Source organism: Myodes glareolus, chromosome 2, assembly GCF_982192425.1.
Source record: "Myodes glareolus chromosome 2, mMyoGla1.1, whole genome shotgun sequence".
Classification (NCBI taxonomy): Eukaryota; Metazoa; Chordata; class Mammalia; order Rodentia; family Cricetidae; genus Myodes; species Myodes glareolus.
Genome location: NC_142027.1, coordinates 39,264,613 through 39,291,633, shown reverse-complemented (window position 1 = coordinate 39,291,633; position 27,021 = coordinate 39,264,613). Strand labels below are relative to the sequence as shown.

General features: G+C 33.8%; 1 long non-coding RNA gene across 1 annotated transcript in view; it reads right to left on the bottom strand.

Annotated features, from left to right (window-relative positions):
* Positions 1-26,625, bottom strand: part of LOC125392956 (uncharacterized) — a 48,244-nt gene extending 21,619 nt beyond the window's left edge. Inside the window, exons 1-2 of the long non-coding RNA XR_007229654.3 lie at positions 26,538-26,625; positions 26,073-26,143 (exon numbers count right to left, since the gene is read on the bottom strand). This is a non-coding gene — a long non-coding RNA (uncharacterized LOC125392956). The remainder of the gene's footprint in view (positions 1-26,072; positions 26,144-26,537) is intronic.
* Positions 26,626-27,021: the final 396 nt, after the last annotated feature.

The following is a 27,021-nucleotide window of genomic DNA, read 5'->3' as shown; positions in this document are numbered from 1 at the left end:
CCAAAACAGTCTTATACAATAAGGGAACTTCTGGAGGCATTACCATCCCTGACTTCAAACTCTTATTACAGAGCAAGAGAATTGAAAACAGCTTGGTATTGGCATAAGAACAGAGAAGTCGACCTATGGAATCGAATAGAAGACCCGGGTAATAACCCACGAACTTATGAACACCTGATTTTCAACAAGGGAGCTAAAGGTATACAATGGAAGAAGGAAAGCATCTCTAACAAATGGTGCTGGCATAACTGGATGTCAACCTGTAGAAGAATGAAAGTGTATTCATATCTATCACCATGCACAAAACTCAGATCCAAATGGATTAAAATATCAACATTAATCCAACCACTTTGAACCTGATAGAAGAGAAAGTGGGAAGTAGTCTACATGATATAGGCACAGGAGACCACTTCCTAAACAGAACCCCAGTGGCACAGACAATAAGATAATCAATGAATAAATGGGACCTATTGAAACTGAGAAACTTCTGTAAAGCAAAGGACACTGTCATTAAGACAAAAAGGATACCTTCCGACTGGGAGATATTAACCAACCCCTCATCAGACAAAGGTCTGATCTCCAAAATATACAAAGAACTCAAGAAACTATGCACTAAAACTCTAAGTAAGCCAATTAAAAAATGGGGCACTGAACTGAAAAGAGAATTCACAACAGTTGATCTTCCAATGGACAAAAGACACTTGAGGTCATGCTCAACCTCCTTAGCGATCAGGGAAATGCAAATCAAAACAACTTTGAGATACCATCTTATACCTGTCAGAATAGCCAAACTCAAAAACAGCAATGATAGCCTATGCTGGAGAGGATGTGGAGTGAGGGGAACATCCATTGTTGATGGTAATGCAAACTTGTGCAGCCACTGTGGAAATCAGTGTGGTGGTTTCTCAGGAAACTGAGAGTCAACCTCCCTCAGGACCCAGCAATTCCACTTGGGAATATACCCAAGAGATGCCCTATCATACTACAAAAGCATTTGTTCAACTATGTTCATAGCAGCACTATTTGTAATAGCCAGAACCTGGAAACAACCTAGGTGCCCCTCAATAGAAGAATGGTTAAAAAAGGTGTGGAACATATACACATTAGAGTTTTACTCAGCGGTAAAAAAACAATGACATCTTGAATTTTGCATGCAAATGGATGGAAATAGAAAACGCTTTACTGAGTGAGGTAACCCAGATCCAAAAAGAGGAATATGGTATGTACTCACTCATATGTGGATTCTATCCATAGTTAAAGGTCTTTGAGCCTATAATTCGTGATCCTAGAGAAGCTAAATAAGAAGGTGAACATGAAGAAAGTCATATAGTTATCCTCTTGGATATTGGAAGTAGACAAGATTGCCAGGCAAACTTGGGTGCATGGGGGGTGGGTTGGGGGGTTGGAAATAAGGGGAGATAGTTAGAGAGAAGGGAGAGGGGGAGGATTGGGGATGGCTTGTGGGAATGGGATGGGGGGAGGAAGGATGGATATGGGACTAGGGAAGTATATATCTCATCCAAGGGAGCCATTTTAGGGTTTGTAGGAGTCTTGATTCTGGAGGGGTTCCCAGGTCCAAGGAGAGGTCCCCAGATTGTTCCCTGGGCAGCAGAGGAGAGGATGCCTGAACTGGCCTTGGCCCATAACCATCCTGATGAATATTTTGTATATCACAATAGAACCTTCATATGGCGATGGATGGAGATAGAGTCAGAGACACAGATTGGAACACTGGACTTAACTCCCTAGGTCCAAATGAGAAGCAGATGGAGGGAGAACGTGAGCAAGAAAAGCAGGACTAGAGGGAACCCTCATCTGACGATAGATGGAGATAGAGATGGAGACCCACACTGGAGCACTGGCCTGAGTCCCCAAGGTTCAAATGAGGAGCAGAAGGAGAGAGAACATGAAAAAGGAAATCAGTACCGTGTGGGAGGCATTCACCCTCTGATACAAGGGGACTGATCTAATGAGATCTCACTAAGGCCAGCTGGACTGGGACTGAACTAGCATGTGATCAAACCGGAGTCTCTAAATGTGACTGACATGGGGGCTGACTGAGAAGCCATTGACAATGGCACTGGGTCTTGTTTTGTCTGCATGGACTGGCTTTCTGGGATCCTAGTCTGTTTGGATGCTCACCTTCCTAGACCTGGAGGAGCGGGGAGGAACTTGAACTTCCCACAGGGCAGGAAGCCCTGACTGCTCTTAGGGATGGAGAGTGAGGAGGAGAGGGAGTGGGGGGAACGGGAGGGTATGGGGAGGAGGGGAGGAAGTGGAAATTTTTATAAACAAATAAATTAATTTAAAAAACTCTACCATATGGACAAGATGGATAACCCTTACTGGATGGCTAGTACTGTTTTTTAATGGTTGATTTTTACTGTTTTATTGTTGAAAGTCTGCAGATTTACTATCATTCTTCCAAATATATGATGTTTACCTGAAAAAAAATAATAAAAGAAAAACAAAAAAATCCTCTATCTTAATTTAAATGTCTTCCATGCTAAAATTTAATTTATCTCCTTGAAAGCCTGAACATCAGGACATTTTCCTTTCTCTGTTTTTTTGTCAAGGTTTGATCACAAAGATAAAATCAATGATAAACTATTATTAATTAATTATATTTATATCAATTTTGATGGTTTCTAATAGGCATTGTATAGTTTGATGAAATTTTGTAAGTCTAATTGATAATTGTGAAGGATACAAATTATGCTTAAAAGGATCTTTAGAAGAAAGATAATTTAGATGTGCAAATTTTGAAAAAGATAAAGGTATTAAGTTTAGAATTACAAATTATTTTTTTCCTGCTTTCTTGGTTCCATTTTTAAACATCAGAGAGTTGGCTAATATAGGCTTTACCTTTACAGCTTCATGCAATGGGGTCATTGGGCTTTCATCAGGAACAGCTTCCACCCTCCTGGTCTTAGCAGCTTTCCTTAATCATAGAGGGAAATTCAGTCATGAAGCTATTGATGAGAGTCCTTAAAAAATGCAATAAAGATGCTAAAGTGTAACTCTTTACAGTTGATGGCATCTCTTGGGGTTGGGAAAGATGGAAAAGAGCTCAGTTTCTTTAAGGGACTGGCTATTAGGAATAAGCCCTTTTTCTTGTCCTTGCCTATAAAACCAGAACGATGTGCCTGAAGCTGCCAAGTTCTTTTGTTTGCTAAGCCTGAAACATGGATCTTAGTTCAATTACATATTCAGCTGCTTTCTGTGTTCAATGGTTTTCGTACTGCCTAAGCATGGCTGTCCTGGAACTTGACTGGTAGACCAGGCTGGCCTTGAAATTAGAGAGCAACCAGTCTCTGCCTTTCAAATGCTGAAATTAAAGGTGTTTACCATCATGCTGGCCCCAAACTTTTCTTTAATTTCTTTTCACTTTTATTTAATTCTTTTTTTTTCACAAACTGAAACTTAGCAGAGTGGGGTATTGGTCATGGGTCACCAGTCCCTTTCTTTCAATTAACCTCAGGTTTTTCTTTAATTTGCTACACTTCCTGGTGTCCCTTTTCTCCTCAAATTGTCCAATTTTGATTGCCCTTGTTCAGTTTCCTCCATTTCCTTATAAATATGCAGAAGTGTGAAAAGTAATAACAAGTAACAATGTGACAGAGTCAATATTAGGCTGTTTTGAAATTTTATCTGCCAAAACAATTAATCTAAAACTCTTCAATTTAGCCTCAGGCAGACTTTTCAGACAAGGGCAATAAGCAGCAACATCTTTGTAAAAATATCACATGAACAGTCTCATATGGAGATCATTTTTATTCAAGTCAAACTCTATATAACTGTTAAGAACAGAATTAAAGTAAAATTGAAATCACTAGATGTTCATTTTTATTTTAAATGTCCTTCATAATTTATTTAATGTACTTAAATGTTTAAATACATCACAATAGCAATTATAGTGGTATATTATTTGTGTTTTAATAAATAAAGCTTGCCTGAAGAACAGTGTAAAGCAACAATACTTGTCAGCCATACAGGCCAGGCCATGATTGCACATACCTTTGATCCCAGTCGCCACCCTAGTTAGCCATAGAGACTCAGCAACGGTGGTACATACCTTTAATCCCTGGACTATAGAGAAATGTAACATGAGAGGAGACAGGTCTCATTCTCAGTCTCATTCTGAGGATTCACGGAGACAGGTTCCCCATTTCAGTGTGAGGTAGAAGTAAGAGCCAGTGGCTGGTTGCTTTTGCTTTCTGATCTTGAGTTTGAAACCCAGTATCTGTCTCTGAGTTTTATTATTCATGCTACAACCATTCTGACATACAAATTCTCAGCTGAAACATATGCCTTCTTTAAAATAAAAAGGCCTGATATTTGAAATTTGTTCTTCTCTGTCAACAGGATGATCTGGTCTTATATTCTTTATTTTCTGTTTTTTTAATTAAAAATGGAATGTTTTCATAGAGTATATTAATTAAGGTTTTCCTTCCTCCAACTCCTCTGAGATCCTTCATGATTCTCATTCCATATGAACACTTAGCTTTTCTATCGCTCTTTAGAAAAGAAAAAAAGCATTTAGAGTAGTAATAATATGAAACAAAACAAATAATCCATAATAGATCAAAACAAAATATGCCAAAATAAAAGCATGATATATACATATAGACAGGGATCATACATATTCTTACTAACAGGAATCTCATACAACACAGGATTTTTGCTGTTATTTGTTTTTACTTATGTTTTTAATTCTTTGGGTTTTTTTGTTTTTGTTTTTTGTTTTCTTGAGACAGTGGCTCATTAAGTTCTAGCTGTTCTTGAGGACACCATGTAGACCAGACTGACCATGCATGCATAGAAAGCTGGCTACTTCTGAATCATGGGTGCTGAGATTAAAGTTATGTACAATTATTCTCATCTGAATATATATTTTTAAAGTATTTCTTCATGATTCTCTGGATTCCCTCAGTTTCTGTTGTTATAATTCACATTTTGTCTTTAGTTTCATAAATTTTGTTCTTTTTTCTCTGTCTTTTAGTTAATTTGGCTAGTAGATGGAAAACTTAATTTTTTTTTCAAAATCCATCTTTGTTTCATTGATTCTTAGAATTTCTTTTTCAACACGAGTTTGGTTACTTCATGCCCTCTACTTCTGTGAGGGGGTATTTCTTCTATTTTTCTCTGTAGTTTTCAGGTGTGCCATTAAGTAACTAATATGATGTCTATTTATACTCTCTCTGTCTCTCTTCCTCTCTCTCTCTCTCATCTGTTTATTCATCTTGTTGGTTAATACTATAAACTTGCCTCCTTCAATTATCTTCATTGTGTTCTATTAATTTGGGTTTGTTTTGTTTCATTTTCATTTAACTGTAAAAAAATTAATTTCTATCTTGAACCATTTTTTATTAATTAGTAAATTTTCAGTTTCCATAAATTTTCAAGTTTTTGCTGGTTCTGTTCTTGGTGGTATCTGGATTTCATCTGTGTAGTGAGATAGGATGCAGGCTGTTATTTAAATTTTATTCTATCTGTTTAGCCTTGCTTTGAGTTCAAGTGTGTGACCTGTTTTGGACTAAGTACCATGACATGTATGGAAGATATATTCTTTTATGTTTGGATGAAATTTTCTTTAAATATCTATTAGGTCCATTTGGATTATAATTTCATTTAGCACTAGAATTTCTTCTTTTAGTTCTTGTCTGTAGTACTTGTTTATTGGCAAGGGTAGAGGATTGAAGTTACACACTATCACTACATTAGGGCTGATACATGCTTTAATCTGGAGTACTGATATTTTCAGGCTCAGCCATCATTTCTTCAGATGTAGGAGTCAACATAAATTTCTCCCTTTAAAAGCAGATTATTACAGAATTCATATATCACAAATTGAAGATTTTCCCTTGTTATAGCACACACAACACACATAGATATTTTAAAGGGAAATTATACAACTAACAGTGGAACTAGAGAAAGAAAACGCTTTTAAGTTTCTTATAATTTTGATACAAGCAAATCACTTTTTCCTTTTAAACATACTTAATTCGACAGCATAATGCACAATGGCCAATACTGTAATATACAAGATCTATGACACCATGTATTAAAATGTTCTTCAATTGGAATGTGGGTATGATATATATTACTTGAATAGTTTGCTCTGAATCCTTCCGTGTCGTTGTTTTCTATTTAATTTGATTGTATAATGCTTTGACATTTTACTTCATTATTTTTATATTATTATTGAATCACTTTTTTTTCATGAAAGAACTGATAAAGAGGAACATTCACATTTATTCAAAAGCAAAAGTAATTTATATTTTACAAGAAAGTTGCTGAGAAATAAACATATTGTACAATCTACATTGTAATGTGCACTTTGGAGCCCTTTGAGAAGACTGTTTAAGAGATGATCAAATAGAATCGAATCCCAGTGCCATTATCATTGGCTTCTCAGTCAGTCCCCACTGTCAGCCACATTCAGAGAGTCCGGTTTGTTTACATGCTCCTTCAGTCCCAGTACAGTTGGCCTTGGTGAGCTCCCATTAGATCAGGCACACTGTCTCAGTGGGTGGACAAACCCCTCGCGGTTCTGACTTCCTTGCTCATCTTCTCCCCCCTTCTGCTCTTCAACTAGACCTTGGGAGCTCAGTCCGGCGCTCCAATGTGGGTCTCTGTCTCTATCTCCATCCATCACCAGATGAAGGTTCTATGGTGATATTCAAGACATTTATCAGTGGGATGATGGGACAAGGCCTGTTCAGGCACCCTTTCCTCTACTTCCGAAGGACCTAGCTGTCCCTTTAGACACCTGGGAACCCCTCTGGAGCCAAGTCTCTAGCGAACTCTAAAATGGTTCCCTTAACTAAGATATCTTCTTCCCTGCTCCCATATCTGCCCTTCCTCCATCTCAATCATCCCACTCCCCCAAGTTCTCCCCAATCCTCCCCTTCTCCCTTCTTTCTCCCCCTCTCCCCTTCCCTCCACCTCACCCCCACGCCCATGCTCCCAACTTTTCCCCAACAATCTTATCTGCTTTCAATTTCCAAGGGGATCTTTATATGTTTTTCTATGGGTTCACCTTATTATTTACTTCTCTTGGATCTCAAGCTATAGGCTCAATGTCCTTTGTTTATGGCTAGAATCCACTGAGTGAGTACATACCATATTCCTCTTTTTAGGTCTGGGTTATCTCACTCAGGATAGTGTTTTCTATTTCTATCCATTTACATGCAAAATTTAAGATATCATTGATCTGTTCATTGCTTTTATTGGTTTTAACTTTTAATAGTTTCGGTTGTCATACATCACTACTGTGTTTACATTGCTTTTAACTCTACTCCTTCAAATTCTTCCCATATGCACTCCTATTTTTTTAGAAATCAGAAATCCATAGATTAATTTAATTAATTTTGTTTTATACATATGCGGGCATACATATTTACATACAATATATGTATATATGTATTTAGAAATGCAACCTATTAATTTCAGTTAGTGTTGCTCATATGTGTATGCATTTAAGCATGACAACCCCCTTGAAGTGCATTACTTGTCAGGGAAAAGCCTGATTTAGACTTATCTCCTTCACTCAGAAGCCATTAATTATAGCTCTGAATCTAGGAGTGGGGCTATATGACATTTCCACCAGCTTGTCAACTGGTATTTTAATAGTTCATATGTTATGTCCCCTTTAAAATTGTTTTCCAATCTCATGATCCCTTTGAGTACCTGTATAAAGTATTCATAATAGGTTCGAAAATGGAACTTCCATATGATTCATATAATCTCTGTGGGGCTTATTCAGAGTCCTCCACAGATGTTTGTTCAACAATGTCCTTGCCATTCTATTCACCATTAAGACGTGTGGAAAGAATGAATGTAATTCAACTAATGACTAGATAATGGAAATTTTCTCAATAAACACAATGGAATAAATGTTCTATTGTAAAGAAAAATTGGAATAATAAAATTTTTAGGTAAAGGGTTGGAATTAGCAAACATTAGACTGAATGAGATAACCCAGACCCAGGAAAAAAAACACATATTTTTATTTTAAAGAATAAACAAGTACAAGCAGATTGCCTACTAGAAGTATAGGATATTAAAATTTTGAAAGTCAATGACCCTTTATGAACCAAACATTCTCTTAATTATTAACCTTGTAAGTGCTTTCTTCTTTAAGTTTTTGCTTATTGTGTAATTTTCCAGATATTTTAATTTACTTAAAAAATTTTAATACTCTCTTAAAATATAGTAAAAAGGGACAGTAAATAAAATAATCAGTTATCAAATCAGATAACAATATATTACATTTATTTTCATTAAAATTCACAAAATTTCCTCTGCTATGTCAGTGAATTTGTTTTTTTTATGATTATATTTACATAATCAATGGTGCTGAATAAATGACGAACTAGAGTTGAAATTAGTTTTCATTTAATGCCTCTCATAAGGAAAATTAAGATTTTTCACTTGGCTTAATGAAAGTTATAATGAACTTTGTCTACATTGTAGTCTTAATCTTAGTTTTAATAGAATATAAATTGCTTTTAGGAAACAAGTGTGCAATATGCAATGGAATATGTCTAAACTGAAGAATTGAAAATTTGATAACAGAAACAAACATTTCTGATATCTTTGTTTATATTATTAAATTATTTCCTTTTTCTTAATTCACATGCAAGAATAAGAAGTCTCATATTCTAATTAAGTAAAAATTGGAGAGCATGTAAATTAGGTTTATTTTAATAAATATCATGGGCAAACAATCTTAAAATGATATAAGAAAGCATTTAAGCATGCTTCTTAAAGCTAAATTTACTTGAAATTAAATAGTCATATAAGTCTTCTTAAATTCTATAAGACTACAGGCTGTATATTAAGCAAAGTAGAATATTTCTTCAGAGTTTTGGAGGTAAAAAATGAACTCTCAAGAGACCAGAAAGCTGTTCTTTTTCTTCCTGTCTTGACAATACTTACCTGCCATATCCTCATTTGGTCTTAGATTGTTTCTGAGATAACTTCCTCTCTTTATAGGCACATGAATCAATGTGATTTGGATAAATATTTTTATGAACTCACCTAACATTGATTACTTTCTTCAAGCCCTGTCTACAAATATGTTCACTTTTGATATCAATCCTGATATCCACTTAAAAATAATTGATACAATCTTAGTATGTGTATCATACAGAGAAAAGTTAAAAAATAAAGCTGATTCTCTTAAAAATGAATAACTGTGATGAGAGATATATGGGAGGATTGTAGGGATGATGAGGAAAGGAGAAATGATGTCATTGTATTAAAATCACCCAACTGAGAGGAAAAAAATGGCCTCTGAGAAGAGTCTCAAAGCCAATTGTTTGTATATCATTGAGCATCCATCCCTCCCACAGGCCATCTTGATTTGTGAAATCCAATACTTATCATTAAATCTTTTTGCTACCCTTTAAGCCCAGTAGTACCCAGCTACAAGTGAATCCTTTTAGAGAGGATATTTTGATGGTAGAGTAATTTCAAAAGCAGAACTAAGTTGATATCCATTTTCTGGACTTCAAGTTCCCCAATTGCCACCCAGAAAAACCTTTCTGATTCACTCCCAGTCTTTAATGGGTTTGAGAACAATGATAAAAACAAATATAAACATAATAGGTTACCACAAACAGGGTCATGCATTGAATTTTTTGTTTCCTGATATTGGCATTTCTGTGGGAGTTTGTGCAATTTTGGTTGTGAATGACATATCTGGAGAAGCATGTCCTATGAAGTCTACCACTGCAGGGCATACATTGTCCTCTGTCTCTACATCCTGACATTTATTGGATAAAACTCTGACCATTATGATGTCTGTACAAGAAGGTAGGGTCAAACTCCATGGACTGAAGCCACAGAAACTGTGAACCAAAGTAAGTCCTTCAAACTTAAAAATGAATAGAAAGAAAGACAGACAGACAGACAGACAGACAGACAGACAGACAGACAGACAGAAAGAAAGAAAGAAAGAAAGAAAGAAAGAAAGAAATGGATAGATGATAGATAGATAGATAGATAGATAGATAGATAGATAGATAGATAGATAGATAGATGATAGATAGATTTCAGAAAATGTTGTCTAAGTGTCCCAATTATTCCAAGGATGGAGGCATTTGACAACCATGTGACTTGCAGGAGAATCAACACAGAGAAGTCACTTGCACGTGATTAAATAAAATGAAACAGAATAGAAGTTAATCCTAGTCACTGATAAGCATGTCATCAATTCAAACATCATAGAATGTATTGATGGGAATACCTTGTCTCTTAAGGTGTCTAAAATTTAAATATTTTAAATTGTTCTTCTCTGAAAATAATAGCTTCAGAGCTAAGGAGTGACTTATTTCTAGCCCTACAAATAAATTAAAACGTATTCTTTATTATTTACAGAAACAACAAAAATATTTGTGTATATGTGTTTGTACATTATATATGTGCATGTATTATAAGCAAAATATATTGCAACGAATAGTTACTAAAAGAATATTGTACAGTAGATATTTAACAAGGCTTTATGTATCTTACAATTTATGTATACACAAGCAGATAATTATAGAGCAGAGATTCTGTTCTGAGTTTATCACATCATAGAATAATCAGTCTCAGATTTCTTACTCTCAAAAATACTACTTACAGTACTATTCCTCTCTATAACTGTGGATGAACCATGTGATCAGCTGAGGAAGAAGATAATACAAGAGTGTGATGTTTTTGATATGAGAGAAACAAAAATATTTAAAAAGGTGTTTCTAAGCAGAATATCATTTTTTTGGGAAATAACAGAGTCAACCCTGTTCTTTGCTCTTGATTCACATCCTTATTTTGATTTTATTCGTTTAATTAATAACTAAAGCACAAATATCAATCTTTACTGTGGCAAAAAAGTATCTACTTTCCTTTCTTTAGCATTTTCCTCAATTTGTCAGCTTGCAGTATTTTCTGAAGTCCTGGAAATGCTTTCCAATATCAGATAATATGTTATCGCCACTTTCTGTTGAAAATATAAGAAGGGTTTATCCTCTCCTTGCAAGTCATGAGCCATGTAATTCGAGTCTAACACGTTTGACTCTTTACAGACAGCTTAGTAGAGAAGTTTACCTGCTTGTGTTCATTTTCTGCCTCTGCAAGTGAGTCCCTGATACTCTCCACTTAAGCTCTTGATACCAGTAGGTCGCTACTGTCCCATGTAAGTGCTTATTGCAAAGATAAACTCAGCTTTAGAATATCTTGAAAACATGAGAAGGAGATCATAGTAGATATCTTGTAAGCAGTCATTTCACTTTTGTCAAGTATTCATTTTGGTGAACTGGTTTCTCTAGGAATGAGTTTCATAACTGTAAAACATGATCTCCATTGGAAGAGCAATAAAACATCAATATATAATTAAAATAAATGCTTACACTTGTAACTCAGCAACAAAGACTGCTTTATACTGGATAAAGTTGATATACTTTGAAAAAGAAAATGGGACTCTGACATTTACATGTTGCAGAGTATCAACATCCTTAGTTATAATTCCTTTACTCAAGTGAGACTCAAATATGGTTTTAAAATTTTATGATAGAAAATTCATGATCAAATAATAAGTCATTTAATATATTATACATATACACACATACACACATATATATATACATATATATATATATAAGATTGAGATGTCGTATGAACATTGACTATGACTAGGTATACTTAAGCCTGTGAACATTAAAATAAAATGAAGCATCAATGAATTAGAGATGAATAAAGGCTTTAAACAATTGAAGTTGCACATGAAAATATATACAATGTTACAAATCTCTAATTCTAGGAGTTCAAATCAAATTTGAAAAGAAGCCATTTTTGCTTCTCTTTCATTTTTACCTTTTAAGTTACTCACTTCTAGCATGGCCAATAGATTCCACCTGATGGCCAGTTCATTCAACTCTTACATGATAACATTTACTATTGTTTAACTTACAGCATATTATTAGATATTCAAATCTAAAACATTGAATTATGATCTCAAAGATTAAAAAGATTCAAAAAATACTTCCAGTCCAGAGAGACTAAAGAATGGTAGAAAATGTTCAAGTAATTCTGTGGGTGGCTATGCTGTGATTCAAATGTTTCACTAGCTGTACATATTCCTTTTTTGAGAAGACAAACTGCTTAAGTTGCCATAAGAAAATTATATTATGAAATATTAATACAGCTTTGGATAACAGTATCAATTTTAATCATTTATTCAAGTGTTTCATTATTATTAATTTATTGCTTTAAAAATAGTAGTATGTTTTTCTATCATCCCACATTTCTACCTGAAATAACCCTCAAAACAGATTTTCAGCTGATGTTAATATTATGTATCTACCCTAACTGAGAGATGTGAGGCTCAAACACACTCATGATGCTGAACATACCAGTTAAATATTTTTAGTCATTTTCTATCCATCCTTTAGTACTATTTCTGATCCTCTAATTCACCTCTCTGTTCTCAACTGAGGTATATTCACTGATACACTCCCATAATAAATAGCCTCCAAATTTATATATAAATCATGCAATATATATTTATATGGGTTTAAAATATTAATTATTTGGATAATTTTAAGGTATATTTTGAGTATCACTGTAAATCTTATTATTCTGAGAATTCTGTGATGAGCACTTTTGAATAAGTAGCTGCATTTATCTTATTATATCTAAGTTCTAAGTTGGATAAAAAAATTGATAGTAAGAAAATTAGTGATTATAGATGTAATAGTTTATTAAATTTGTACCAGTTTTATTGTTTATATATTTTTGAGGCTCAACAGATAATTGACAAGAAAATTCAGCTTCCTTATCTATCAAAACCAAAGTGAAGTATAGATTAAAATAACTGTGAAACTCTTAAATTAAATGCAGATAGTCAATTTCAGGCTTTGGGAAGAATGAACAAAATGTATTTTCCAGTGAAAATGGATATGTCCTGTTTATATTTGCAGTTTTGTATATATTCATTAGTTATTTTCTTAAACAACATAATCCATATCAAAAACACCATTGTGTACTTTTAAAGAAAAATATCAAAAATTACAAACCTTTTGTTTTTCATACTCTCCATCAGAAAAGGATCAAACATGAAAATATGTAAAAGTTTATTTTATAACTATACTAAAATACACAGAAACTTTTATTTTAGTAAACCTTAAAGATGTTTGTTTATTTTGCATGGCATTGTAAATTGAAGCTACAGTTCTGCAAATATAGTCATTGCTTGTGGAAAGAAGGGAAAACAGATTAATTCAGAAATGTCTTCCTGAATGGTCATCTCTAATACATGATAAGGTGAGGAATACTGCATTGACTCAGTATTTTATCTCTATTTATAATGATTAAAAGAAGGCAAGATCATGAATTCAGAGTGATGGAAGAAACAGCAGAAATTGGAGAGGGGAGAGGGAGATATAGAAATAGTGTAAATATAGTATGCATGTACAAAACTTTCAAAAATGAGAGTAAAATGACTAATGTTTTTGCTGTATTAACTAGGATGAACATTAAACATCCTTTTATTTTACTTTTAAAATTACTTTTTTTCTTTTACATACCAATCTCAATTCCTGCTCCTCCTGTTCCACCCACCTTCATCACACCCCACCCCCATACATTCTTCAGAGAATTTGAGGCCTCCCATGAGGAGTCAACAAAGTCTGTCACTTGAGACAGGACCAAGGCCCTTGCCAACCCCACACTCCCCTGTATCTACTGAATCTAGGCTGAGCAAAGTATCCCTCCATAGAGAATGGAGTCGAAAAATCCAGTTCATACGCCAGGGATAAATACTGATTCCGCTGCCAGTGTCCCCATAAACTACCCACGCCACACAATTGTCATCCACATACAGAGAGCCTAGTCCAGTCCTATGCAGGTTCCCCAGCTGCCAGTCCAGAGTCTGAGCTCCTATTTGCTGGGATCAGCTCCCCAGAGAAGGCAGGAAACAATGCGGACTCTAAGAGAGACAGACATGGACATCCATGGGAAGGGGAAATAGACAAGATCTCCTGAGTAAGTGAGAGCATGGAGGGGAGGGGCGAGAGCGGGAAGGGAGTGGCAATGAGATCCTGAGTATTCAGGAAAGAAAGGTCGAATTGGAGGAAGAATAGAGATGGACAACAGAAAAAGAGATATCTTGATAAAGGGAGACATTATGAGGTTAGTTAGAAACTCGACACTCAGAAATTCCCTGTAATCCACATGGGTGATCCCAGCTAAGAATTTAAGCTATAGTAAAGAGTGTGCATTAATCATTCTTACATCGAAATCTTTGCTAATCATTGTAAAAACATTCTAATGAAAAGAAAGAAAGAAAGAAAGAAAGAAAGACAGAAAGACAGAAAGACAGAAAGACAGAAAGACAAAGAAAGATAGAAACTTTTTGTTTTTTCATGTGAATATTCTGGACTTAGTAAGAGGTTTTCTGTTAAACGCAAGTTAGGGCCTGTTACTGGGCTATTTAAAAAAGCTTTCATATACTTGCTAGTTTTGGGAAATCCATATTTTGCTGTTCCCAAAGAACAAATCCATGCCTCGCAACCATGTGCAAGCAACATTTTTACCCCAGCTGTTGATTTCTGCTTTTGGACCAGGGAATCAGTACTGGGATTGACATTTAGTTCATGTCTTTATCCCTTCAATAATCCTACATTTATAAACCTTTTTGTAGCTTCAGAGAAAAATCATGTTGGCAAGGAGATTGTAGTTCATAAGACCATGTTTGGATTTATAGAGGAAAGCTACCTGAAAAGGCAAGGATACTGATTTTCCTAGGAATTAGTATTTAAACACAAAGTCACAGTTAAGCTGATTCTAGTTAACTTTTTAGCTTGAAGACCACAAGTTTTATAGAAGTAGTTTAGAAAATTTTTATGTGATTCTCAAATATCTATTAGTGCACAGTATAATTTTTATAAGTTGAATTAATATTTTCATGGCCAATATTGTATCGAAAAAAGAAATACACAGTTTGATTTCATTGATTTGCTTTCTGTGTGTTCTGATACTATATAAGTTTAATACAAATATGTATTGTCAAGTTGAGAGAAACCCCAATGTGCCTGGGAAGAAAAAACCCAAATGAGGAAGTTTCTCTCTTAGATTGTCCTCTTGGCATCCAAGTGGGGTAATTTCATAATTCATGCTTGAGGCTGAGATATCAGAGTTCCCGGTCCACTCTGCATATTGTTGTCCCCAAGAGAGTGGGTGTAATAATTGCAAGAAACATGAATGATAAAGACAAGTTAGTGAGTTGTAAATAACTGTCCTCCCAGGTCTCTGTTACTGTTTCTACTGTTCATTTCTTACCTTCAGTTCCTGCCCTGATTTCCCTCGGTAATGCATTGTGAGTCTTTGAATTGTAACACCAACAAGGCACTTTGGTCACCTTTTAGCACAGCATCAGAACAGTAAAGTAGAAAACAGGTAAAATGTAAAAGAATATTTAGGGTAAACTAGGAAGATACTTGGGAATTTTAATTTAATTCTGGGATTGAATATTCATAGGTATACCTATGTCTTTCCAAGACACTGAATAAATGATGTTCACAATATAAGACTACAAAAAATATGTAACATATTATATTCCTAATTTGAACAATACTAATTTTAGAAGTGATACAGAAACTATATTACATATATATTTGTTGTTGAGATTTAGGATTAGCTCATTTAGATATTCTTAACCTATAAAAACTATTAACTCTTAGAAAATTTTATCTATTAATGAGAAATAACTTTTCTTACCTTTTGAGGATTATTATACACTTGGATATAAAAATTTTATTTTTTTAGAGAGCACCTGTCTCATACATTTTTTTATTCCCTTTGCTTGGTTTAAACTAGACTTTGGGTAAAGTTTAAACTTACAAAGAGTTAAGTACATTTGCAACTGAAAAGCAATTGCATGCCTGCTATATTAGCTGCATGTTGTCTCACACAAGAAACCATGGATTCAAAGGATATTAGATACACATTCTTTAGGTGAAGTACTCAAAAATCTATTGTTGAAAACTAAGCTTACCTTTAAATGTACGACTGCTGCAGCTATAGGTCAAATCTCAATTTAACACTGTCAACAACAATTAAGCTTACAGATATACAAAAAGCTAATGTGATAGAATGACAATCAGCAATAATACATGTGCCTTTGCATTTGATGTTGGCTAATACTTTCTGAAGCGACAGATAATTATACGATGCAGATTGAAGGCTTAGAACCTTGAAGGTTGCTAAATAGAAAGTTCTAAATTGAGTTTCCTAAGTTTGTGATGAAAACACACGTTTGATTCCTAAGTGAACACAGACAGAAAGCTCAAAAAGCAGAATAAGAAAGTTATGGGAAATGAAGAAACAGTGTCCCAAATACTATGAGTTAAAAGATTTCAGATTCGTACATCTTGGGATATGAATTTCCAATCAAGAAGTATTAAAAATCCTTAATAGCATACCTCAATAGGCCTCCCAAGGTTTAGCATTGTTATTTTAAAAATTAATGAAACCTCATCAGGTGTAAATTTGTATATTCTCCAAACAAGGATAACTTATAAAAATACTTAGTTAAAGCATTCTTCAAAAGTTTTGTTTAAAGCATGTCATTTGAGTGATAGAGCACTTGATATGACTGTTGTGTTAGTTATATTATTATATATCTTAGTTACTTGTAGTTAGGACATAATCCTTAGAATTGTTATGACATTAAACAGAAACAAAACAGACAGAACTAATTTTAATTATTTTCATTTTTCATACAATATATTTTATTAATACTCTTTCTCTTTCCAAAACTCCTACATGATAATCTTAACCTCCTTATATTTATGAAACTTCATGGTTTTTTTTCTCTATTTTTTTTTTAGCAGAAAACCTAGTAGGATAAAAATAAAGAAAAAGAAAACAACAGCATCCACCCTACACAGTTCATCTTTCTTGAACAACTGGTCATGGGCATAAGACCTAACCTGAGACGTTGGATAATATACCCATTGACTCTCCAATGGGGCGGGGGGAGTGATTTTCCATTTCATGGTAGGAAACAGTTTCTGGGTTAGGGGTATCATTTTATATCCTTCTTAATTAAGGATTTGACTGTTTAAACCTGGGAAGATCTTGTGAATGTATTTAATATCTTTGTTTCCTTGTTTTTTTTTTAAATTTTGTTTCCTTCAATTAACTTTAAGTTCAGCCAATAAATTTATTTATAATTTGAACTTAGTTAAAAATTAGATTTCAAATTTGTCAATTTTTAATGACACCACATTATGTATAACTATTATCCCAAATATAAAAACTACACATTTACAGTCAAATTATTTTTGACAAATCATACTTGATCTGATGAGTTTAAAACATAAAGCATATTTTAATAATGATATAGTGTTTTATATATTAAAGGTTGCTCATGAAAGAAATTATTTTAAAGAAATGAGTCATTTAATTGTTGAAAATAAAGGAAATAGAGAATTGTATATGACACATTTTAAACCGTCAAATTTCTAGGTGCTTTTATGATGGAATGTATAATATTTCTCCAATCTTGTATGTTGAGATCATAGTCCTGAAACTGAGTGTATTTTGACATGAAGGCATTGCAGCGTGATAGAATCACGTGAATTTATGAGCATTGCTTCTTTGTGGAGTAGCAAAACACAAACTTTTCTTTTCCTAGTGCAGAACATATAAAAAAAGTTAAAGCTCTGAATACCAGAACAAAAGACTTGTCATTCAATTGACTGGAACTTTAATTTTGGATTTTGTTTTCTTTAGTTTCAATTGTAGTTAAGCAAAATAAGATGAGATAATAAATTGTATTCAGTTACATGCATGTTTGCATACCCCTTAGTCATGTCATGAGAAGATAGAGGTAAGAGGATGCCTGTGTATAAATAGAGGTACCTTGGTATAAACAGAGAGTTCCAGGATAGTCAGGGCTGCAAATGACCCTATTCCAAAAAACAGGACCAAAAATTTTATTGCAATTTATAATATTCTAATTGCATTATATTCACAGAAAGTAGTTATTAACATACAATGAAGGTATTTAATATAGCTTACTGATATTATCATATCTTATAAGTTGTGTTATTATTCATTTAGATTGAACAATTGATATATATACATGCATATGTGTGTGTGTGCATACATACATAGAGGCAGAGATTTGGTTATTCTCTTTAGATTTATTTTCAGACAATAATAATTCAAATCAAAATGAATCAGTAGTCTTATAAAACTTAAAACATAGAAATATTGATGATTATTGGTTATATACCAGCGAATTACATGAATGTCAAAATATTTTTCTCAATAAATACATCATTGGTTAGAAAACTAAATGAGTATAAGAAATTAATATTACTAAATATGTCAAAATATATAAAGCTTTATCATGATCTTTTTGAAAAATACATTTTTGAAGAAAAATGAGTAGGGGTAATTCAAATATTACTTCTTTAAAATTATTGACTTAATGTTAATGTCCTTATAGTTCCTATAAACTATAAGCAACCTGTACTGTTGGTTTTTAAAATAAACTTTAAATCACTTATCAAACAGTATTTTAGTATTGTTGATATATGTGTGAACATATAAATTAATAGTTTTATTTTAATTTAAAACTTCATAAGCATTTCAGTTTTGTCTGGTATATTCAGTTTGATTTTAACTAGCAAGCAGAATAGAGCGTCATGTACTGAATATCCATAAAGATTATAATATCTGAAATTATTAGTTGGAATTAGGATGTGTTTCAGATACTGAAATGTATTAATAATTGAAATGAAGGACATTCTTTTCAGAGATGCACAGGAAAGGAAAATTAAATTAAAGAAACATTATTTTAGTAAAGATTGATATTTGAAGAGGGAATAAACATTTATAGATGACTTCATCACATCTTTTGAAACTGGGATGTTTTGAATTTTGAACTAAATATTAGAGGGAATGTTCTATCCTTGGTTCTGAATGTAAAATGCTTAAAACTTTTTAAACAAGTATAAAGCTGAAAAATGGAAAAATTGTGTTTAGATTTAAGAAGTTATAGAAGCTACAAGAAATTCGACATATACGAAATTGACACCGAAAGGCAATGACAGGGACATAGAAAACAAAACAGACAGAACAGAATCCAGCGCAACATACAGATATCTAAGCTCTATTTGTTGAATTGAAAGAATCTGAGCTTTGGCAATCCCAAGACATAAACTTAAAAACACTCCGTCATTTGAAGTTTCTGCACAGTGTTTTATATCTAAAAGCTCAATAGACTTCGATAGGTTAATAGGGGAAAATTTGCTATATACCTGGAAGACAAAGTGATAAAAGAATTGGATGCTTTATTAGTTCTTTGAGAATTGTATGCCATGTTTTGATTATATTCATGTGTCTCATCTCCTCTTAGATACATTCTCCTTCCATACCTTCCAAAGTTTGTGTATTTGTGCTGTTTTTGTATTAGTCACAGCTTTATCAGGTTTAACAGGGTTATACACTTCTATTTAAATTGTATAATTTAGTAGCTTTTAGTAGACATATATCTACATATGTCAACACAATCAATTTCCACACATTAATTGACAAAAGCCTAACCTTCTATTATACCCCATGTCTCTGAGTTACTAGCAACCACTAGCATGATCCTTGGTTGCTTCTATGGATTTGCATAATCTGGATATTTCTGATGACACAGTTTGTAATTATGTGGGGCTTTATGACAAACATTCACTCACTGAAGGAAAGAATTTTGTAAGTACACCCCAATAGTAGCACACATCAATGATTCAGTCCTTCTTCTCACAAAATAATAACCCAATAGATGAGAATGACCATTTCAATAGCAGTTTCTGTATTTGGAATTGTATTAGTTGTTGTTCCATTGCTGTGAAGAAATGACATGTGAAGAAATGACATGACCAAGAAATGACAGTCATATGGAAGAGGGCATTAATTCAGGGCTTGTTTACAGTTTAGTGACCTAATCCATGTTCATCATGGTGTAAAGAAAGGGAGAGAGAGAGTGGCTGGGGGAAAAGTCTTATCATGAGCTTTTGAAACCTCAAAGAACACTCCCAGTATCACAAATCCCTCAATAAGGCCATATCCTAAAATCTTTCCTAAGTGGTGTCACATATGGGGACCTAGCTTTCACACCTATGCTCTAATGGAGGCCATTGTCCATTTAGACACACACACACACACACACACACTACATCGCTTTATTTTAATTATATCTATCATATAAATATATATGTTTCTGTTTTATCAAGAATCATTTTGAAGGTTATTTTCTAACTGATCAAATAATTTGATTAAGGATATCCAAGTTAGTGAAATATCATTTTACATTTTTATTATTTTTAAAAAGAAAACAAACTATCTTTTTCAGTTTACATACCAATCCCAGTTTCTCCTCGCTCCCCCTTGTCCCATTTCTTCCACCTACTCTACATCCCCAATCTACTCCTACAAGAGGGTAAGGCACTTTGCTTTGGGGAAGGTCTAAGGCCCTCCCTACCATATCTAGGCTGAGCAAGGTATCAACCCAAAGAGATGCATAGATACATGTGGGTACACCTTATTGGGTTGTACTATACTGTGCTAAGTATATATCTATAAAAGTTATATTTATTTCAGATAGTGTTCAAATCAAGAGAAGTTGCAATGACTAAAATGATCTGTTACTTGACGATAAATGCCTCAATTTTTTTATAAAGCCATAAAAATGTTTAGTATGTATGTGTGTACAAAGGAACTCTAAACTCATCAGGTAAAAAGTGATAAAATGGCTAGAAGAAATTGATAAGCACATTATTATATTTTCAGTCTTTAATTACTCACAGTAAAACATGAGATGTAGCAAACTGAAAATATTTAAGGATATATGAACACTCTCAAACACTTGTGTATTATTGACATTTATATACTATGTCCAGATATCAGCGATTATACTCTTCTCAAGTTCACATACAACATTCACTAAAAGATACAGTCAGGTCCTTGGGAAATACAAAAAAAATAAAATTCTAAAATGTTGTTTTTTAGTCCTAAATGAAATCAGTTTATAAATTAATAGCACGGAATTTAAAAAGTAATGTTAGGAGTTTGATAACACAATTCTACGTATCATACAAAGAATAAACAAGAAATCTGGGAAAAACAATGTTATTTTTAGTTTGAAAAACTGAATGCATAATTTGCCAAAATCTTTGAAATATGTTAAATTTGGTCCATATCTTTACTTCTAGTAACTAAATTACCAATGACAAAAAATAATTAATTCAACTTTGTGTGCTTTCGAGGAAATAAAAATGTAGAAGAAAGTCACTCTCAATTTACAAGAAATAATTAAGTAAAAGTAGAATTGCAAATAAATTCACAAATAGAGGAAAAAAATTAAACCAGAACATGGTCATTTTGTTCATTTGGTTTTTTATGAGACAGAATCTTACTATAGATCTCAAGCTGTCCCAGGACCCAGTATGTAATCCAAATCTTCAGAAATCTTACAGAAATCTGCCTGCCTTTACCTCCTGGATTATGGAATTAGCAGTATAGACCACCACACACCTGGTTTTGATGTCTTTGAGTACCTTTACTCATGTGGCCCATTGTCACTATTCTAATGACATTCTTTCTTTGTGTTCTATACTACCTTTTTGTTTTGAACAAAATTTCGTACTTTGCAAAAAAAAATTAATACATTTTCAACTAAAATAAGTAAGAGGCAAATAACTTTATAATGTCAAAAATTTAAAAAGTAGCTTCACCTTATGAGAATAGAAAGAATAATCTAGGAATACTATAAATATCTCTAATTTTCCAAAAATCTTGAATTATGTAGAGGAAGTTATTGTTTGAAACACATTTTTATCATAACTTACCCCAAGAAAAGATCAACTATCTTCCTTTTGTAGGTTTGTGAACTGAATCAAGCTCCTACTATTCCAAGTTCTACATTCCTAGCTCAAAAGTTATTCTCTTTAATTTGTTAAAATTTTATTGATTTTTCTGAGCTATACATTTTTCTCTACTACCCTCCCTTCTTTTCCCTTCTGCTTCAACCTCTCCCATGGTCTTCATGTTCCAAATTTATTCAGGAGATCTTGTCTTTATTTCCCATGTAGATTAGATCTGGGTATGTATCTCTTACGTCCTCATTTTTGTTTAGGTTCTTTGGGATTCTTAATTGCAGGATGGTTTTCTTTGCTTTATGTCTACAAGCCTTTTATAAGTAAATACAAATGATATTTATCTTTCTAGGTCATAGGTATCTCACTCAAGACGATGTTTTCTAGATTCATCCATTTAGCTGAATTTTTTTTCGGCTGTGTAGTAGTCCCTTGTGTAAATGTACCACATTTTCATTATCCATTCATTGTCGAGGAGCATTTAGGTTGAGAAAAGCCTTACCCTTCACAATAGCCACAAATAGCATAATATATCTTGGAGTAACTCTAACCAAACAAGTATAAGTACAACAAGAACTTTAAATCTTTGAAGAAAGAAATTGAAGAAGACACCAGATAGTGGAAAGACTTTCCATGATCTTGGAAAGGTAGAATTAGCAGTAAAAATGGAAATTGTTCTAAGAGCAAACTACAAATTCAAAGCAATGCCCATCATAACCTGTGAGATGCACCCCTTGACCAGCAAGCAGGGACGACCACGAAATCGAGAATCCTTCCCAAATCACAACTTTATTGGCGCACTCGGTTTAAGGGGGAATGGGTGACGAGAGAGAGACAAGCCGGCGGCAGCTGCTTTTCTAGGGTGGAGCGGCTCGGATACTGATTGGTTAATACCATTCCGCTGGAGCCCGGGATTTTGGGATAGGCTAGGGAACCAAGGCTCAGTTATGCAAAATACAAGCCCAAGGCGCTCTGGCTGTTGCTGCTGGCTCGTGCAGCAACATCAAAAGGATCTGTTTACCTCCAAGCTGCAGGACCTCTGGCACCATTTCGCCATGGCGAAGTCCTGGAGGCCCCTTACAATGAGCCCAGCAAAATTCTTCACAGACCTCAAGAGAACAGTACTCAACTTCATATAGAAATGCAAGAAAACCCAGGATTGCCCAAAACAATTATGTACAATAAAGGCATTCTGGAGACATCATAATTCCTGACGTCAACTCTACTACCAAGCTATAGTTCTGAAAACAGCCTGGTATTGCCATAAAAACAGGAAGGACAATGAACCCAAATGGAAGACCCAGATATTAATCAACACACCTAAAAAGACTTGAGTTTTGACAAAACAGCAAAAAATATACAATTGAAAAAAAAACCAATATTTAACAAATGGTGCTGGCATTACTGGATAGTAACATGTAGAAGAATGAAAATAGATCCATGTCTATCACTATGTATAAAACTCAAGTCCATATGGATCAAAGACCTCAACACAAAGCCAAACAACCACACTGAACTTCATAGAAGAGAAACTTGGAAGTACATTTGAATGTATTGGCAGAGGAGACCACTTTCTAAATCTAATGCCAGGTCCAATCTTATTCAGGCCTATTGCCAGCAACCACAGCTTCTGTGGCACTTGGTATTGCGTTGTGTGCTTGTCATGTTCTCATATGCTGTGTAATGCTATGAAGATCGTGTTGTGCATCACTCCTCACTATCTTCTGGCTCTTACACTCTTTCTCTTCTGCTGTTTACACTGAGACTCTGACAGAGTGGTGTTAGCACCCTGTTGAGACAACATACTAAACATTCATTTACTGAAGCATATTGAAAAGACACAGATATCTGCATTCATCTCTGATTTCTGCATAAAGAAGATTGTCCTTTTCATAATATACTTTATTCAAAATAAGGAGAGTAACATAAAGTAGAGTGGTGCATATGTGTATAAATATCTCTGTGGTAAAAAGGAGCATGTAGTTAATATTATAATTACCTTTTTGAGATAAAAATACCCAGGAGTTGCTTTAGCACAATGTATACATGGGTGTTTCTGTGTGGTGTTGTACTTAAATAAAGAAATTATGCAAGGTCTTGAGCCATTTCTCATCATAGGTGGTCACGTACAAAAAGAAATAATGCCTCTGTCATATACTACAATTCATTATATGAGCAGTTGTTTTGTTTAAACACTTAGTATCGTTGGTCACATGGAATGAATGTTCTACATGTGTGAAATACATGAACAATTATACAGAGTGATTAACTTGATTTATTGAAGTCATGGAAGGCTAGTTGAACAGTTGAAAATTCATTAATCTTTTCTATCACTGAAACATAGGAAAAATGTCACTTGATCATGACAAAATATATTTGACAAAGTACAGTGCCCATTTATTATAAATACTTTCAGCAATGACATTTTTTAAGAGGAGTTAGGCACAGTACCTCCAAGGTTTGCCTGGATCTGAGGAGTATCCTGAGTGGAACTTACTGATTACAGACTTACTTATGTATAATAGTAAGCACTTGAAGCTTCATTACTAACTTCAGAAATGATATACACACATCAGCTCCTTCAACTTTGCTCCTTCAATGTAAAAGTCATCAGTAATATAATGGAAAAGGAAAAGGGTAGAAATCAGAATGTATTGAAAACAAAGATAGAAAACTCTGTCCATGGGTGAGATGATTGTTTACCTAAAAGTAAACTAAAATCTCCAGAATATCCTCATTCATTACTGAATGTAGTGGTTGGCAGGTGTGAAGTTAATCCATACAAGCCAATAAAATTTCCTGTTTACCAGTAATGAAGAAGTATAATGTGACACTAAATTTAAAAATACCATTTATCCTAATGCTAACAAAATGGCATTGAAATATAATGTGAAATATAGTCAAATGTACGAAATCCTTGTGAGAACCTAATATGTTAAATAATTGTTTGAACAGAGAGATAGTTCATCATTCTCTGAAAAGAGACTGAATACACCAGAGTATGCAAATTTGCCTCTGTATTATCTGCTAAACCAGCATATCCCCGAAAAATGAGTAAAGAAGTTTTTAAATAAACATATTTTCAAATTTAAATAAGAGATATTATTTGACTAATAATTGTTAAATAATATCAAACTAACACAAAAATGTCAAATTAGGGTACTGATAGTGTCTGAATTTGAGACTTAAAAAGTCCAATTGTCAGACAAACAAATAAATCAATATTGATCAAATCAAATCAAAGCAGAACAGTGTTCAGAAATATAAATGAAAATATATATGACTGATGGCTAAGATAGAATAAAGACAGCAAATTTCCAAAGAGATTTTGCTTTCAACAAATAAAACTAGGCTACTAGGATACTTGTACTCTGATATGAAATAACCAGTCAAAATTCAGACACTTACACACCAATTTAAAAGTGAATGATTGGAATTAATGTGAAGTACATCAAATTCCTAGACTATAATACAAGAGAAAATTCAATTATGTTTGTGTGTGACAATCAGTGTTTAGATACAGCACAAAGTAATGGTATGTGAAAGAAAAGATATGTTGAACTTAAGTAATAAGAAAATTTTTTTGTTCTATAAAGGTTCACAAAAACAGGGAAGAAAATACATTTGTATTTACAAAGATAAATTTCATAGAATACACCTAGAAAAGGAAGAAATCTTTCACATAACATATGTTTGTACTAGCTGTTTTTCCATTATTGTTTTAACTGGTTGCAAACTTAGACATATCTGAAAAGCAGACAACTTAATTGAGAAAATTCCTCTATAACATTGCTTATAAGAAAACCTGGGAGGGCATATTCTTTATTATTATTGATGTGGAAGAGATCATCCCAGAGAAGGAAGTTCCAGCCTAATCCAGTGGCTCTGAATGGTATATGAAAACACACAAGGTAAGCGATGGATAGCAAGTCAGTAATAAATAATTTATGTCTTCTGTTCAAACTACTGCCTCTAGGTTCCTGCCCTAAGTTCCTTCCCTTATTTCCATCATCAAAGACTGTGACTCAGCATAGTAATTCAAATTAATCCCTGTCTCTCCTAACTGTTTCTGTTTACAGGGTATCTCAGCAACTGATACCCTAATACAATATAGAAATAAGGGGATTAAACAATAGAGGAGGTTTTACATACCTCTAACTCTCTCAATGGGTGTAAGCAGGAAGAATAAGACAGAAGTTTCTTGCATTCCAAGCAACCCGGACCTATATAACAAGATTACATATAAAAAAGTGGATGAATAACATGAACAATGAAAATGTTTCAAAAGAATGTGAACAAACTCACATATGAAAAGATGTGTCTCTATAGCACCGAAAATGAAAATAAAAAATGAGAAAGCGCAAACACTAGCTTCTCATTGGAAAAGTTCAAATTAAACCCACTGTTAAGAAGTCATGTTGATTAGGTTGCGCCTCTGCAGGCATTTTACATGCCTCTAACAGAACACAGAGCTGTGAAACACACTGCTGCACTAATGAAAAATGGTATAGTGACCTGGGATGGCAAGGTGGCAGTTTCTTCTAAAAATATTCTCCTCCAATAAATTCTATTAATCTTACTTGAAAGATTTTACTCTAAAAATATGAAAACACTTACACAAGGGTTTTCATGGAAACTTTCTTCACAAGAGTCAAATGAGAGCAGTCAAATAACAGGTAAATCATTAACCTGTGGATTAGTCAGTATTCCCTGGAGGAAAAAGAAAAACAATTCTATGAATATTTATCAGGTTGAATTGTCTCATGTTCTTCTGGAGCCTGTTCTTCGAGAACAGGCGATATGCAGGGCAAATACCCAAAGATGCCAAAGAGGTGGCAATAAATGCTTTTGTCCAAGTACAAAGGATTCAAAAACAAATAAACTGATGACGTATTTTGTAGTTTCAGATCAAAACTGAAGGTCTGAAACCAGCAGAAAGGAGCAGTGGCAGCTCTCTTGGAGTTGAGTGTTGCAGCGTCCAGAGTCCTGTTGTTCAAATGCAGGAAATACAAATTGCTTAAGATTCCAGATAGTGATAAAGAATATTAATTTCTGACTTTCTAAGATATTTATCTACAGCCCCCATTGATCCCACTGCATG